The sequence below is a fragment of the Mobula hypostoma genome, chromosome 3, assembly GCF_963921235.1.
Source record: "Mobula hypostoma chromosome 3, sMobHyp1.1, whole genome shotgun sequence".
NCBI lineage: Eukaryota > Metazoa > Chordata > Chondrichthyes > Myliobatiformes > Myliobatidae > Mobula > Mobula hypostoma.
Window position 1 is genome coordinate 178,238,489 of NC_086099.1, and position 15,702 is coordinate 178,254,190.

The following is a 15,702-nucleotide window of genomic DNA, read 5'->3' on the forward strand; positions in this document are numbered from 1 at the left end:
TGCACCACACGCTGATAATGTCATCCAAAATCTCAACCCTATCCCTAACCCTAATTCAGTTCTTGATCAAGATTCAAGATTGTTTCATGCCATTTCCAGTAGACTAGTGTAAAGGAGAACGACATAATTATTACACCGGATCCGATGCAGCAAACAAAATAAACCAAATAAGATCAAGAAAACGATAATAAAAACACAATAAATATAAACACATAACATCGTGTGTGTATATAAAAGATTATATGTCTACCAAGTGACACTGGGCACTGGGCACTCAGTCATGAAAATGGAAGGCAGCCTGCACTGTACAAAAGGTCGCATATGATTATCTGCAGAAATAGCATCAATAGGCGACCCCTTACTGTCACAGTAACGCACTGCTATGTGCCGTTGATAAACGGTTCAAAATTGTAAGAAATAGCTTTCCAGCCGCCCCTGTTCAATCTGCTTTGTAACCACTGCCTAAACTTGATTACAATCCGTCACTGAAGGAGTTCCAGAATAAGGCAGTTTCAGCGTTGAGCGTGCCCATTTTATTCATGATCTGAGCGAGCGTCGGGACAGCTTCATTGGTGTGTTTCGACTCCAATGTTCCGTTATCCTAAAGCTATTCAGAATATTCGATCTTAGTCCATGTTTAATGGTAAGCACCAAACATGTAGATATCATTCACGGGTTCCAAACAATTGAGCCGTTGACAGTGGGATGCAGTTCCTATTTAAACCACACGTAACAATTCATTTCAGGAGATTACTTGTAAACTCAGACAGAGAGAGAGAACGACTGAGTTTACAGCTACTCAAAATCCAGCTCCCTCATCCTAGCTGCAAACACTAGATAACCAAGTGGGAACGTACGCTCCCTGTTCCTGAAAACACATTAATGATGCGGGTATCGACGCATGTGTTCAATATGAGACCATTTAAAGTGTTCTCTAAAAATGTCAAATGTACATTAGCCTATCCGCTCCAAAGGCTCTGTTGGGAAGAGCCACAGTTTAAGGCCTCCGCATCAATCCACACTGCGGGACAGGAGGCTGTGCAAAATCTCAACAGGTACTTTGCTGGAGCAATATTGAAATATGGTGTCATTGCAACCTACTATGAATGGAACGACATAACATGTACCAAAGATGACTGCACGAGAATTCTAACCACAAAAAAAAGAGAAAATCTGCAAATGCTGGAAATTCAAGCAACACACACAAAATGCTGGAGGAACTCAGCAGGCCAGGTAGACCTGCCGAAGGGTCTCGGCCCCAAAAGTCGACTATACGTTTTTCCATTGATGCTGCCTGGCCTGCTGAGTTCCTCCAGCATTTTGTGTGCATTGCAGGAGAATTCTATATAATCTTCCTTCGTACGTTTTTTTTCTCAGTAAAGTATATTTATAGAAAAATGTAAATTTCTGGCCTCTCCAGTTGTAATTAGCATGGGAAAACGTTGTAATCTATAATCATAGAAACCATAGAAACTACAGCACGGAAACAGGCCTTTTGGCCCTTCTTGGCTGTGCCGAACCATTTTCTGCCTAGTCCCACTGACCTGCACACGGACCATATCCCTCCATACACCTCCAATCCATGCATCTGTCCAATTTATTCTTAAATGTTAATGAAGAACCCGCATTTACCACCTCATTTGGCAGCTCATTCCATACTCCCACCACTCTCTGTGTGAAGAAGCCCCCCCTAATGTTCCCTTTAAACTTTCCCCCCCTCACCCTTAACCCATGTCCTCTGGTTTTTTTCTCCCCTTGCCTCAGTGGAAAAAGCCTGCTTGCATTCACTCTATCTATACCCATCATAATTTTATATACTTCTATCAAATCTCCCCTCATTCTTCTACACTCCAGGGAATAAAGTCCTAACCTATTCAACCTTTCTCTGTAACTGAGTTTCTCAAGTCCTGGCAACATCCTTGTAAACCTTCTCTGCACTCTTTCAACCTTATTTATATCCTTCCTGTAATTTGGTGACCAAAACTGAACACAATACTCCAGATTCGGCCTCACCAATGCCTTATACAACCTCATCATAACATTCCAGCTCTTATACTCAATACTTTGATTAATAAAGGCCAATGTACCAAAAGCTCTCTTTATGACCCTATCTACTTGTGACGCCACTTTTAGGGAATTTTGTATCTGTATTCCCAGATCCCTCTGTTCTACTTGCACTCCTCAGTTCCTTACCATTAACCCTGTATGTTCTACCTTGGTTTGTCCTTCCAACGTGCAATACCTCACACTTGTCTGTATTAAACTCCATCTGCCATTTTTCAGCCCATTTTTCCAGCTGGTCCAAGTCCCTCTGCAGGCTCTGAAAACCTTCCTCACTGTCTACTACACCTCCAATCTTTGTATCATCAGCAAACTTGCTGATCCAATTTACCACATTATCATCCAGATCATTGATATAGATGACAAATAACAATGGACCCAGCACTGATCCCTGTGGCACACCACTAGTCACAGGCCTCCACTCAGAGAAGCAATTCTCTACCACCACTCTTTGGCTTCTTCCATTGAGCCAATGTCTAATCCAATTTACCACCTCTCCATGTATACTTAGCGACTGAATTTTCCTAACTAACCTCCCATGTGGGACCTTGTCAGAGGCCTTACTGAAATCCATGTAGACAATATCCACTGCCTTCCCTTCATCCGCTTTCCTGGTAACCTCCTCGAAAAACTCCAATAGATTGGTCAAACATGACCTATCACGCACAAAGCCATGTTGACTCTCCCTAATAAGTCCCTGTCTATCCAAATGCTTGTAGATTCTGTCTCTTAGTACTCCCTCCAATAACTTACCTACTACCGACATTAAACTCACCGGCCTATAAATTCCCGGACTACTTTTCGATCCTTTTTTAAACAACGGAACAACATGAGCACTCTCCAATCCTCCGGCACCTCACCGACAGCGACATTTTAAATATTTCTGCCAGGGCCCCCGCAATTTCAACACTAGTCTCCTCCAAGGTCCGAGGGAACACTCTGTCAGGTCCCAGGGATTTATCTACTTTAGTTTTCCTCAAGACAGAAAGCACCTCCTCCTTTTCAATCTGTACAGTTTCCATGGTCTCACTACTTGATTCCCTCAATTCCATAGACTTCATGCCAGTTTCCTTAGTAAATACAGACGCAAAAAACCTATTTAAGATCTCCCCCATTTCCTTTGGTTCCGCACATAGCCGACCACTCTGATTTTCAAGAGGACCAATTTTATCCCTTACAATCTTTTTGCTCTTAATATACCTGTAAAAGCTCTTTGGATTGTCCTTCACTTTGACTGCCAAGGCAACCTCATGTCTTCTTTTAGCCCTCCTGATTACTTTCTTAAGTATTTTCTTGCACTTCTTATACTCCTCAAGCTCCTGATTTACTCTCTGTTTCCTATACATTTCATACAACTCCCTCTTCTTCTTTATCAGAGTTGCAATATCCCTTGAGAACCAAGGTTCCTTATTCCTATTCAATTTGCCTTTAATCCTGACAGGAACATACAAACTCTGCACTCTCAAAATTTCCCCTTTGAAGGCTTCCCACCTACCAATCACATCTTTGCCAGAGAACAAACTGTCCCAATCCGTGCTTTTTAGATCCTTTCTCATTTCTTCAAATTTGGCCTTCTTCCAGTTCAGAACCTCAATCCTAGGACCAGATCTATCCTTGTCCATGATCAAATTGAAACTAATGGTGTTATGATCACTGGAACCAAAGTGCTCCCCTACACAGACTTCCGTCACTTGTCCTAACTTGTTTCCTAACAGGAGATCCAATATTGCATCCCCTCTAGTTGGTCCCTCTGTATATTGATTTAGAAAACTTTCCTGAACACATTTTACAAACTCTAAACCATCTAGACCCCTAACAGTATGGGAGTCCCAATCAATGTATGGAAAATTAAAATCCCCTACCACCACAACTTTATGTTTCCTGCAGTTGCCTGCTATCTCTCTGCAGATTTGCTCTTCCAAGTCTCGTGACTATTGGGTGGTCTGTAATACAATCCCACTAATGTGGCCATACCTTTCCTGTTTCTCAGCTCCACCCATAAGGACTCAGTAGACAAGCCCTCTAATCTGTCCTGCCTGAGCACTGCTGTAATATTTTCCCTAACAAGCAATGCTACTCCCCCACCTTTCATTCCTCTGCCTCGATCACATCTGAAACATTGGAACCCTGGAATATTAAGCTGCCAGTCCTGCCCATCCTGTAGCCAAGTTTCACTAATTGCTATAACGTCATAATTCCACGTGTCAATCCACGCCCTCAACTCATCCGCCTTCCCCGCAGTACTCCTAGCATTGAAATATATACACCTCAGAAGATTTTTACCACCACTCACAACCTTTCTATCAGCGGATTTGCTTAAACTTTAACATCATTTATTTTCACCCCAGCCACACTGTCAGCTCTGGCACTCTGGTTCCCATCCCCCTGCAAATCTAGTTTAAAGCCTCCCCAACAGCACTAACAAACCTCCCTGAAAGGATATTGGTCCCCCTGTAGTTCAAGTGTAACCCGTCTCTCTTGTACAGGTTCCACCTGCCCCAGAAGAGGTCCCAATGATCCTGAAATCTGAAACCCTGCCCCCTACACCAGTTCCTCAGCCACTTGTTCATCCTCCAGAGCATCCTATTCCTACCCTCACTGGCACGTAGCACAGGTAGCAATCCTGAGATTACCACCCTGGAGGTCCTGCTTTTCAACTTCCTACCAAGCTCTGTGAAGGATGGACAACAAAGAACACAGAATCATAGGAGGATGCAGCATGAAAACATGTCTTTCGACCTACTGGGTCCATTTCAACCTTCAAGCATATTAATTTTAATTCTTATTTTTCCATATTTTCATGAACTCTGATTCTACACCCATGTACACACTGAGTGAGGTGGGGCAGATTTACAGATGTTAATTAATCTACCAAACTCCTTACTTTTGGGATGTGAAAGGAAACCAGAGGTCCTGGACAAAATTCGCACAACCACAGTGAGAACATGCAAGCTCTATGCCCCTAAGATCTGGACTTTATCTGGGTCTCTGGCGTTGGGACTGGCTGCATCTCTACTTGCAGTATAGTGTATAATTTTGGTCTCTTTCTTTAAGAACAGATGCAATGCATTTGAGTAAGTTTTTCATTGCACCTGCACGCACAAATACTTAAGCATATGACAATATTTTCATCCTTGACTTTGAAGGACTGCCACAAAGATTCACTGGACTGATTCCAGAATTGATTGGTTTATCATGTTGAGTGACCCATTACTGTATCCTCTGGACCAGAGTATGAGGAGACCTCATTGAAACCTTTTTTAATGGCTTGACAAGCAAGATGCAGGAAGGATGTTTAAAAGTCCAAAGGTTCATTTATTATCAAAATATACAACTCTGAAATTATTCAGTTCTCCAGGTAGCCATGAAACCAAGAAAGAAAAGAAAGGCAATACGATCTTCAAGCCCCAAATCCCACCTCCCCACAAAAAAGAATGAAAACAAAACAGTCACATCAACCCCCAAATCCCTTTTTCCACACATAAAAAAATGAACAAAACGGATGGGGCACATTGATCCCAAATGCCCCTTTCCCACACAAAAATGTTTCACTTGGCTAAAATCACAGCACAGTCTGTGACTGAGGGACATGCATTTTAGGACAAAGATGATTTTCACTCAGAAGGTGATGAACATTTGCAATTCTTTACCCCAGCACACACTGGAGCCTTGATGCGTGTGTTAATTCAAAAGAGAGGTCAGTATATTTGTGGACTTTGAGAAGAAAGGGATATGGGCATAGTGCTAGAAAAGAGCACTGAAGAAGATCGGCCTTGATTTTAATGAATGCTGGAGCAGACTCAAATGGCTGCATGGTAAATTCGTGATCCTTTTTCTTAGATTCAGTTGATAAGCATGTACTCAATTAATAGGCCAATGCATTTGTTGCTGAGTATCCTACAAAATTAGGGGGACTGCAGTATCTCCAACAGCAACTTTGCCCTTAACTATTGCGCATACCCCAGAGCATTCTGTCAAATTTTCTTGATTAGCCTCATTCTTATTCTTATATTATACCAAACAAGGTATCAAGGTTAAATAGGGAATAGAGAAACAGGTTAATTAACTGAAACCATAATATAAATACTGATTTAAGAAAGATGCCTCAAATCTATTTAATGCAAGTGTATTTTAATGCAAGGAGTATTATGAACAAAGCGGATGAGCTTAAAGCGCGAATCAGTACTTGGGGCTATGATGTTATAGACAATAGACAATAGACAATAGGTGCAGGAGGAGGCCATTCGGACCTTTGAGCCAGCACCGCCATTCACTGTGATCATGGCTGATCATACACAATCAGTATCCAGTTCCTGCCTTATCCCCATAACCTTTGATTCCGCTATCTTTAAGAGCTCTATCCATCTCTTTCTTGAAAGCATCCAGAGACTTGGTCTCCACAGCCTTCTGGGGCAGAGCATTCCATATATCCACCACTCTCTGGGTGAAAAAGTTTTTCCTCAACTCCGTTCTAAATGGCCTACCCCTTATTCTTAAACTGTGGCCTTTGGTTCTGGACTCACCCATCAGCGGGAACATGCTTCCTACCTCCAGCGTGTCCAATCCCTTAATAATCTTATATGTTCCAATAAGATCCCCTCTCAGCCTTCTAAATTCCAGAGTATACAAGCCCAGTCGCTCCAATCTTTTGACATATGACAGTCCCACCATCCTGGGAATTAACCTTGTGAACCTACGCTGCACTCCCTCAATAGCAAGAATGTCCTTCCTCAAATTTGGAGACCAAAACTGCACACAGTACTCCAGGTGTGGTCTCACCAGGGCCCTGTACAGCCCCCTGTTATGAAGGCCAGCATGCCATTAGCTTTCTTCACTGCCTGCTGTACTTGCATGCTTGCTTTCAGTGATTGATGTACAAGAACACCTAGATCTCGTTGTACTTCCCCTTTTCCTAACTTGACTCCATTTAGATAATAATCTGCCTTCCTGTTCTTACCACCAAAGTGGATAACCTCACATTTATCCACATTAAACTGCATCTGCCATGCATCTGCCCACTCACCCAGCCTGTCCAAGTCAACCTGCATTCTTATAATATCCTCCTCACATTTCACACCGCCACCCAGCTTTGTGTCATCGGCAAATTTGCTAATGTTACTTTTAATTCCCTCATCTAAATCATTAATATATATTGTAAACAGCTGCGGTCCCAGCACTGAACCTGCGGTACCCCACTGGTCACCGCCTGCCATTCGGAAAGGGAGCCGTTAATCGCTACTCTTTGTTTTCTGTCAACAATGTCACAAGGGTGGGGGCAGTGGGAGCAAGAGTGGACCTTGCCTTTCAGGCTGACAAGAGTTTGGAAAAACAGTTTGTGTCTGCTGGGTCCATGTTTGGGGGAGCATTCTGTCACAAGGGTGGGGGCAGTGGGAGCAAGGGTGGACCCAAATGCAAGACACATCTTGTGAGGTTACTTAGATTTAGTTTATTGTTCGATACCAGGGGAGCAAAGCAGGAGCAGGAATAGCGAACTGGACAAGGACTCAGGACTACGACTAGGCTGGGACTAGGGGTCTGGGCTAGGATCCCAGAACTAGAGGAGACATGAAGAGGCTAAGGTATGGACTCCGAGCCAGAGACTGGGCAAGGACCCAGTACCTGGGTCTTGCCTCTGGCTCGGACCCCAGAACCAGGCAAGGACATGACACGGCATAGGGAGAGGAGGAACATGGGAGCACAGAGCCTTGGTGTTGGGAAAGCAGGTACATGTAACCATGGACACATACACAGAACACAAAACTGGGACCCCTCCTTGGGAACAGGACATAGGGCCGGGACTCATGACCCCCGCGGGGCAACGGCAAGATGGCCTGACTTACCCCATGGAGGCGAGGGCAAGACAAGACAAGACAAGACTCCCCGCGGAGCAATGACAAGACGGCCTGACTTACTCCACGGAGGCAAGGACAAGACAAGACAAACACCAAAGAACAACACAATTCCTATCTAACTCCAGCAATAGAACTAGACCAAGGTGCCGGCGAGGGCTACAGACGAGGGCTAGAGGCGAGAGAGGCAGAGAAGGGATTCAGACAGGGGGGTAGGACAGGAATCACAGACCGCCAGGGCCAGGACTTGACTAGGTACTCGGATGCTGCCAGGGCCAGGACTTGACTTGGTACTCGGATGCCGCCAGGGCCAGGGCTTGACTTGGTACTCGGATGCCGCCAGGGCCAGGGCTTGACTTGGTACTCGGATGCCGCCAGGGCCAGGGCTTGACTTGGTACTCGGATGCCACCAGGGCCAGGGCTTGACTTGGTACTCGGATGCCGCCAGGGCCAGGGCTTGACTTGGTACTCGGATGCCGCCAGGGCCAGGGCTTGACTAGGTACTCGGATGCCGCCAGGAGCAGGACTTGACTTGGTACTCGGATGCTGCCAGGGACAGGACTTGACTAGGTACTCGGAAGCTGCCAGGGCCAAGACTTGACTTGGTACTCGGATGCCGCCAGGGCCAGGTCTTGACTTGGTACTCAGATGCTGCCAGGGCCAGGACCTGACTTGGACTTGGTACTTGGATGTCGCCGGAGCGAGGACTTGGACGTGGTACTTGGAACCTCCGAGTAGTGGCGAGCTCTAGACTCGGCCTGGGAATAGTAGACAGCGGTTCTTGATTCCCTCTGGCAGACCCACCTCGGTGAGGAAACTTTGCAGGCTCACTTTGGTGAGGTAACTGGACAGGGTTGCTCCGGTGAGGAAAGGCGAATTACCAGCACTCGCTTCGGGCGGGGACAAGGCTTGCTCCAGCCAGATGACATTGGCATGTCGTGACTTTGCACATGCTCTCGGGCCGAATGGCTGAAAGCCGGAGACTATAAACTATCAGTTTAGCCGAGCGTTAATTGCCTCTAATCACCAAAGCCAAGGGACACGGGAAAACAGGGAATCAACGGTCCAGATTGTAACATAAACAAGGTAAATCTAAAGGGATCTCGATCCGAACCATGACAAGCCAGCCAATTTTCAATCCGTGTCAGTACTCTGCCCCCAATACCATGTGCCCTAATTTTGCCCACTAACGTCCTATGTGGAACTTTATCAAAGGCTTTCTGAAAGTCCAGGTACACTACATCCACTGGCTCTCCCTTGTCCATTTTCACAGTTACATCCTCAAAAAATTCCAGAAGATTAGTCAGCCACGATTTCCCCTTCGTAGATCCATGTTGACTCGGACCGATCCTGTCACTACTATCCAGATGTGTCGTAATTTCATCTTTTATAATTGACTCCAGCATCTTTCCCACCACCGACGTCAGACTAACCGGTCTATAATTCCCTGTTTTCTCTCTTCCTCCCTTCTTGAAGAGAGGGACAACATTAGCCACCCTCCAATCCACAGGAACTGATCCTGAATCTATAGAACATTGAAAAATGATTGCCAATGCATCCACGATTTCTAAAGCCACCTCCTTAAGTACCCTGGGATGCAGACCATCAGGTCCTGGGGACTTATCAGCCTTCAGACCCAACAGCCTATCCAACACCATTTCCTGCCTAATATAAATTTCCTTCAGTTCATCCATTACCATAAGTCCTTTGGCCACTATTATATCTGGGAGATTGTTTGTGTCTTCCCTAGTGAAGACAGATCCAAAGTATCTGTTCAACTCGTCTGCCATTTCCTTGTTCCCCATAATAAATTCATCTGCTTCTGTCTTCAAGGGCCCAATTTTGGTCTTAAATATTTTTTTCCTTTTCACATACCTAAAGAAGCTTTTATTATCCTCCTTTATATTGTTGGCTAGTTTATCTTCGTTTCTCATTTTTTCTCCGCGTATTGCCTTTTTAGTTACCTTCTGTTGCTCTTTAAAAGTTTCCCAATCCTCTGGCTTCCCACTCATCTTTGCTATGTTATACTTCTTCTCTTTTATTTTTATACTGTCCATTACTTCCCTTATCAGCCACGGACGGCCTCCCCTTACTCGCTTAGGATCTTTCTTCCTCTTTGGAATGAACTGATCCTGCACCTTCCGCATTATTCCCAGAAACACTTGCCATTGCTGTTCCACTGTCATCCCTGCTAGGGTATTGTTCCATTGAACTTTGGCCAGCTCCTCCCTCATAGCACCATAGTTCCCTTTTTTTAACTGTAATACTGACACTTCCGATTTTCCCTTCTCCCTCTCAAATTGTAGATTAAAATTTATCATATTATGGTCACTACCTCCTAATGGCTCCTTTACCTCGAGATCCCTGATCAAATCCGGTTCATTGCACAACACTAAATCTAGAATTGCGTTCTCTCTGGTAAGCTCCAGTACAAGCTGTTCTAAGAATCCATCTCGGAGGGACTCCACAAAATCCCTTTCTTGGGGTCCAGTACCGACCTGATTCCTCCAGCCTACCTGCATGTTGAAGTCCCCCATAACAACTGTAGCATTACCTTTGCGACATGCCAATTTTAACTCTTGATTCAACTTACACCCTACATCCAGACTATTGTTTGGGGGCCTGTAGATAACTTCCATTAGGGTCTTTCTACCCTTAGAATTTCTCAGTTCTATCCATACTGACTCTACGTCTCCTGATTCTATGTCCCCCCCTCGCAAGGGACTGAATATCATTCCTCACCAATAGAGCCACCCCACCCCCTCTGCCCATCAGTCTGTCCTTTCAATAGGATGTATATCCTTGAATATTCATTTCCCAGGCCCTGTCCACTTGAAGCCATGCCTCTGTTATTCCCACAACATCATACTCACCAATTTCCAACTGTGCCTCAAACTCATCTACTTTATTTCTTATACTCCGTGCATTCATATATAATACTTTTAATTCATTACTCCCCTCAGCGTCCATATCACGTTGTGGCCATTACAGAGATTTGGATGCTCAGGCACAGGAATGGTTACTTCGAGAGCAGGTTTTAGATGTTTAAATGTTATTTCTTCAGTGGTTTGATCGAGGCACAACTGCTCAAGTGTGTGAATGTCAGCCAGTTAGAACAGCGTGAAGATTTTAAAAGGAGACAGTTTTACAAAGCAGGCTATGGAGTAGAGGAAAACAGAGTAGGCGAGCTTTGGCTTAACGGGGCTTCGGCGATAATGGGTCGAGGCAAGGTAGGTTGCCTGTGTAGAATACAGACAGGAAGAATGTGTGTGAGGCCAGTGTTCTGTGCTCGGTGTCAGATGTGGGAAGTCCTGGAGACTCCCAGCTTCCCAGATAGCCACCTCTGTGCCAGGTGTATCAAGCTGCAGCTCCTTAGGGACTGGGTTAGGGAATTGGAGATGCAGCTCGATGACCTTCGTCTGGTCAGGGAGAGTGAGGAGGTGATAGATAGGAGCTATTTGCAAGTAGTCACACTGGGGCCTCGGGAGATAGATAAGTGGGTAACAGTCAGGAGAGGGAAGGGCAGGAGTCAGATGCTAGGGAGTATCCCTGTGGATGTCCCCCTAACAATAAGTAATCCTGCTTGAGTACTGTTGGGGAGCGATGGCCTACCTGGGGTAAGCAACAGTGGCCTTGCCTCTGGCACAGAGTCTGGCCCTGTGGCTCAGAAGGGCAGGGAAAGGAAGAGGATGGCAGCAGTGATAGGGGATTGTATAGTTAGGGGTTTAGACAGGTGATTCTGTGGACACAGGAAAGAAGCACATATGGTAGTTTGCCTCCCAGGTGGCAGGGTCCGGGATGTTTCTGATCGCGTCCACGATATCTTGAAGTGGGAAGGAGAACAGCTAGAGGTCATGGTATATATTGGTATCAAGGACATAGGCAGGAAAAGGGAAGAGGTCCTGAAAGCAGCCTGCAGGGTGTTAGGAAGGAAATTGAGAAGCAGGACCACGAAGGTAGTAATCTCGGGATTACTGCCTATGCCACGCGACTGTGAGTACAGGAATAGAATGAGGTGGAGGATAAATGCGTGGCTGAGGGATTGGATCAGGGGGCAGGGATTCAGATTTCTGGATCATTGGGACCTCTTTTGGGGCAGGTGTGACCTGTACAAAAAGGATGGGTTGCACTTGAAGCACAGGGGGATCAATATCCTGGCAGGGACATTTCCTAAGGCTACTGGGGAGAGTTTAAACTAGAATTGCTGGGGGGGTGGGATCTGAACTGAAGAGATGGAGGAAGAGGCGGTTGGCTCACAAATAGAGAAAGCTTGGAGATAATGCGAGAGAAAGGATAGGCAGGTGATGGAGAAGGGAGAAGCCCAGACCGATGGTTTGAGATGTGTCAATTTTAATCCAAGGAGTATCATGAACAAGGCTGATGACCTTAAGGTGTGGATCAATACTTGGAGCTATGACGTTGTGGACATTACAGAGACTTGGATGGCTCAGGGGCCAGAATAGTTACTTTGAGTGCCTGGCTTTAGATGTTTCAGAAAGGACAGGGAGGGAGGCAAAAGAGGCAAGGGCATGGCACTGTTGATCAGAGATAGTGCAATGGCTGCAGAAAAAGAGGAAGTCATGGAGGGGTTGTCATGTGGGTGGAAGTTAGGAACAGGAAGGGGTCAATAACTCTACTGGGTGTTTTTAGTAACAGTAACAGGGACATTGAGGAGCAGATAGGGAGACAGATTCTGGAAAGGTGTAATAATATCAGGGTTGTCGTAGTGGGAGATTTTAATTTCCCAAATATGGATTGACATCTCCCTAGAGCGAAGGGTTTAGATGGTGTGGAGATAGCTAGGTGTGTTTGGGAAGGCTACTTGACACAATATGTAGATAAGCCTACACGAGGAGAGGCAGTACTTGATCTGGTATTGGGAAATGAACCCGGTCAGGTGTCAGATCTCTCAGTGGGAGAGCATTTTGGAGATAATGATCACAATTCTATCTCCTTTACCATAGCATTGGAGAGGGATAGGAACAGACAAGTTAGGAAAGTGTTTAATTGGAGTGAGGGGAAATTTGAGGCTATCAGGCAGGATCTTGGAAGCAAATGTTCAGGGGATACTTACCTGGAGTTCTGCACAGGTACGTTCCAATGAGACAGGGAAAGAATGGTGGGGTACAGGAACTGTGGTACACAAAGGCTGTTGTAAACCTGGTCAAGAAGAAAAGAAAAGCTTATGAAAGTTTCAAAAACTAGGTAATGATAGAGATCTAGAAAATTATAAGGCTAGCAGGGAGGAGCTTAAGAATGAAATTAGGAGAGCCAGAAGGAGCCATGAGAAGGCCTTGGTGGACAGGATTAAGGAAAACCCCAGGGCATTCTACAGGTATGTGAAGAGCAAGAGGATAAGACGTGAGAGAATAGGACCAATCAAGTGTGACAGTGGAAAAGTGTGTATGGAACCGGTGGAGATAGCAGTAGTACTTAATGAATACTTTGCTTCAGTATTCACTACGGAAAAGGATCTTGGCGATTGTAGGAATGACTTAAAGCAGACTGAAAAGCTTAAGCATGTAGATATTAAGCTTTTGGAAAGCATTAAGTTGGATAAGTCACTGGGACCGGACAAATTGTACCCCAGCTACTGTGGTAGGCGAGGGAGGAGATTGCTGAGCCTCTGGCAATGATCTTTGCATCATCAATGGAGATGGGAGAGGTTCTGGAGGATTGGAGGGTTGTGGATATTGTTCCCTTATTCAAGGAAGGGAGTAGAGGTAGCCCAGGAAATTATAAACCAGTGAGTCTTACTTCAGTGGTTGGTAAGTTGATGGGAAAGATCCTGAGAAGCAGGATTTATGAACGTTTGGAGAGGCATAATATGATTAGGAATAGTCAGCATAGCTTTGTCAAAGGCAGGTTGTGCCTTATGAGCGTGATGAAATTTTTTGAGGATGTGACTAAGCACATTGATGAAGGTAGAGCAGTGGATGTAGTGTATATGGATTTCAGCAAGGCATTTGATAAGGTACCCCATGCAAGGCTTATTGAGAAAGTAAGGAGGCATGGGATCCAAGGGGACATTGCTTTGTGGATCTAGAACTCGCTTGCCACAGAAGGAAAAGAGTGGTTGTAGATGGGTCATATTCTGCATGGAGGTTGGTGACCAGTGGTGTGCCTCAGGGGTCTGTTCTGGGTCCCCTACTCTTCGTGATTTTTATAAATGACCTGTTTGAAGAAGTGGAGGGATGGGTTAGTAAGTTTGCTGATGACACAAAGATTGGGGGTGTTGTAAATGATGTGGAGGGCTGACAGAGGTTATAGCAGAAAAATTGATAGGATGCAAAACTGGACTGAGAAGTGGCAGATGGATTTCATCCCATAAGTGTGAAGTAGTTCATTTTGGTAGGTCAAATATGGAGGGAGAATATAGTATTAATGGTAAGACTCTTGGCAGTGCGAAGGATCAGAGGGATCTTGGGGTCCGAGTCCATAGGATGCTCAAAGCAGCTGTGCAGGTTGACTCTGTGGTAATGAAGGTATATGGTGTATTGGCCTTCATTAACCATGGGATTGAGTTTAAGAGCCAAGAGGTAATGTTGCAGCTATATAGGACCTTGGTCAGACTCCACTTGGAGCACTGTGCTCAATTCTGGTCACCTCACTGCAGGAAGGATGCGGAAACCATAGATAGGAAACCATGCCTGGATTGGGGAGCATGCCTTATCAGAATAGATTGAGTGAACTCGGCCTTTTTTCCTTGGAGCGACGGAGGATGAGAGGTGACCTGATAGAGGTATAAAAGATGATGAGAGGCATTGATCATGTGGATAGACAGAGGCTTTTTCCCAGGGCAGAAATGGCTAGCACAAGAGGGCGCAGTTTTAAGGTGCTTGGAAGTAGGTACAGAGGAGGTATCAGGGGTAAGTTTTTTTACGCAGAGAGTGGTGAGTGCAGGGAATGGGCTGCCGGCAACGGTGGAGGAAGCGGATGCGATAGGGTCTTTTAAGAGACTCCTGGATAGGTACATGGAACTTAGAAAAATAGAGGGCTATGGGTAACCCTAGGCAATTTCTAAGGTAAGGACATGTTCGGCACAGCTTTGCGGGCCAGAAGGCCTGTATTGCGCTGTAAGTTTTCTATGTTTCTATCTATGTTTCTAAAGGTGGCATTCATAATTAAAGACTCTCATCATCCTGGGTATGGGTCTTTGTGCTACTACCATCAGGGAAGAGGTACGGGAGCCACACTCAATGTTTTAAGAATAGTTTCTACCTCTCTGCTATGAGATTTCTGAACCGTCTATGAACCCACGAACATGATCTCATTGTTCATATTTACGCTATACCAATATTTTATGTCTTGTATTATACTGCTGCTGCAAAAGTGATAATAAACCTGATTCTGATTTTGAATTGTTTCTGAATGTATGTCTCACCTCCAGCTATTTTATTAACTGTGTGAGAACTATCCATAGTGCATCTGTAAGTCACATCAAAAGTATACCAGCTGAAAGTCAGAGCATAAACATGGCCTTTTCCTCATTTCTTAACTGAGCAATCAATCAAATTCCTAAGAAAAAAAAGTTACCCATTTTATGACTGAATGATATTTGATTCTGAGCCCTCCATTGCCAAATTGTAATGCTGTCAGTGACATAATGCAGAAAATGCAAGCCTTTTTAGTTGTGAAAAGGTGCAAATGGTTTCAAAGTCATCAAAATGAGGCTGGGATAAGGAGTTAAAAAGACAAAAGCTAAGATATTGTAATGCAAGGGGGTAATTTTTCTACAGAGGAAGCAGAGTGAGTAATAAAACCATTTAATATAAAACAGAGCATGAATATA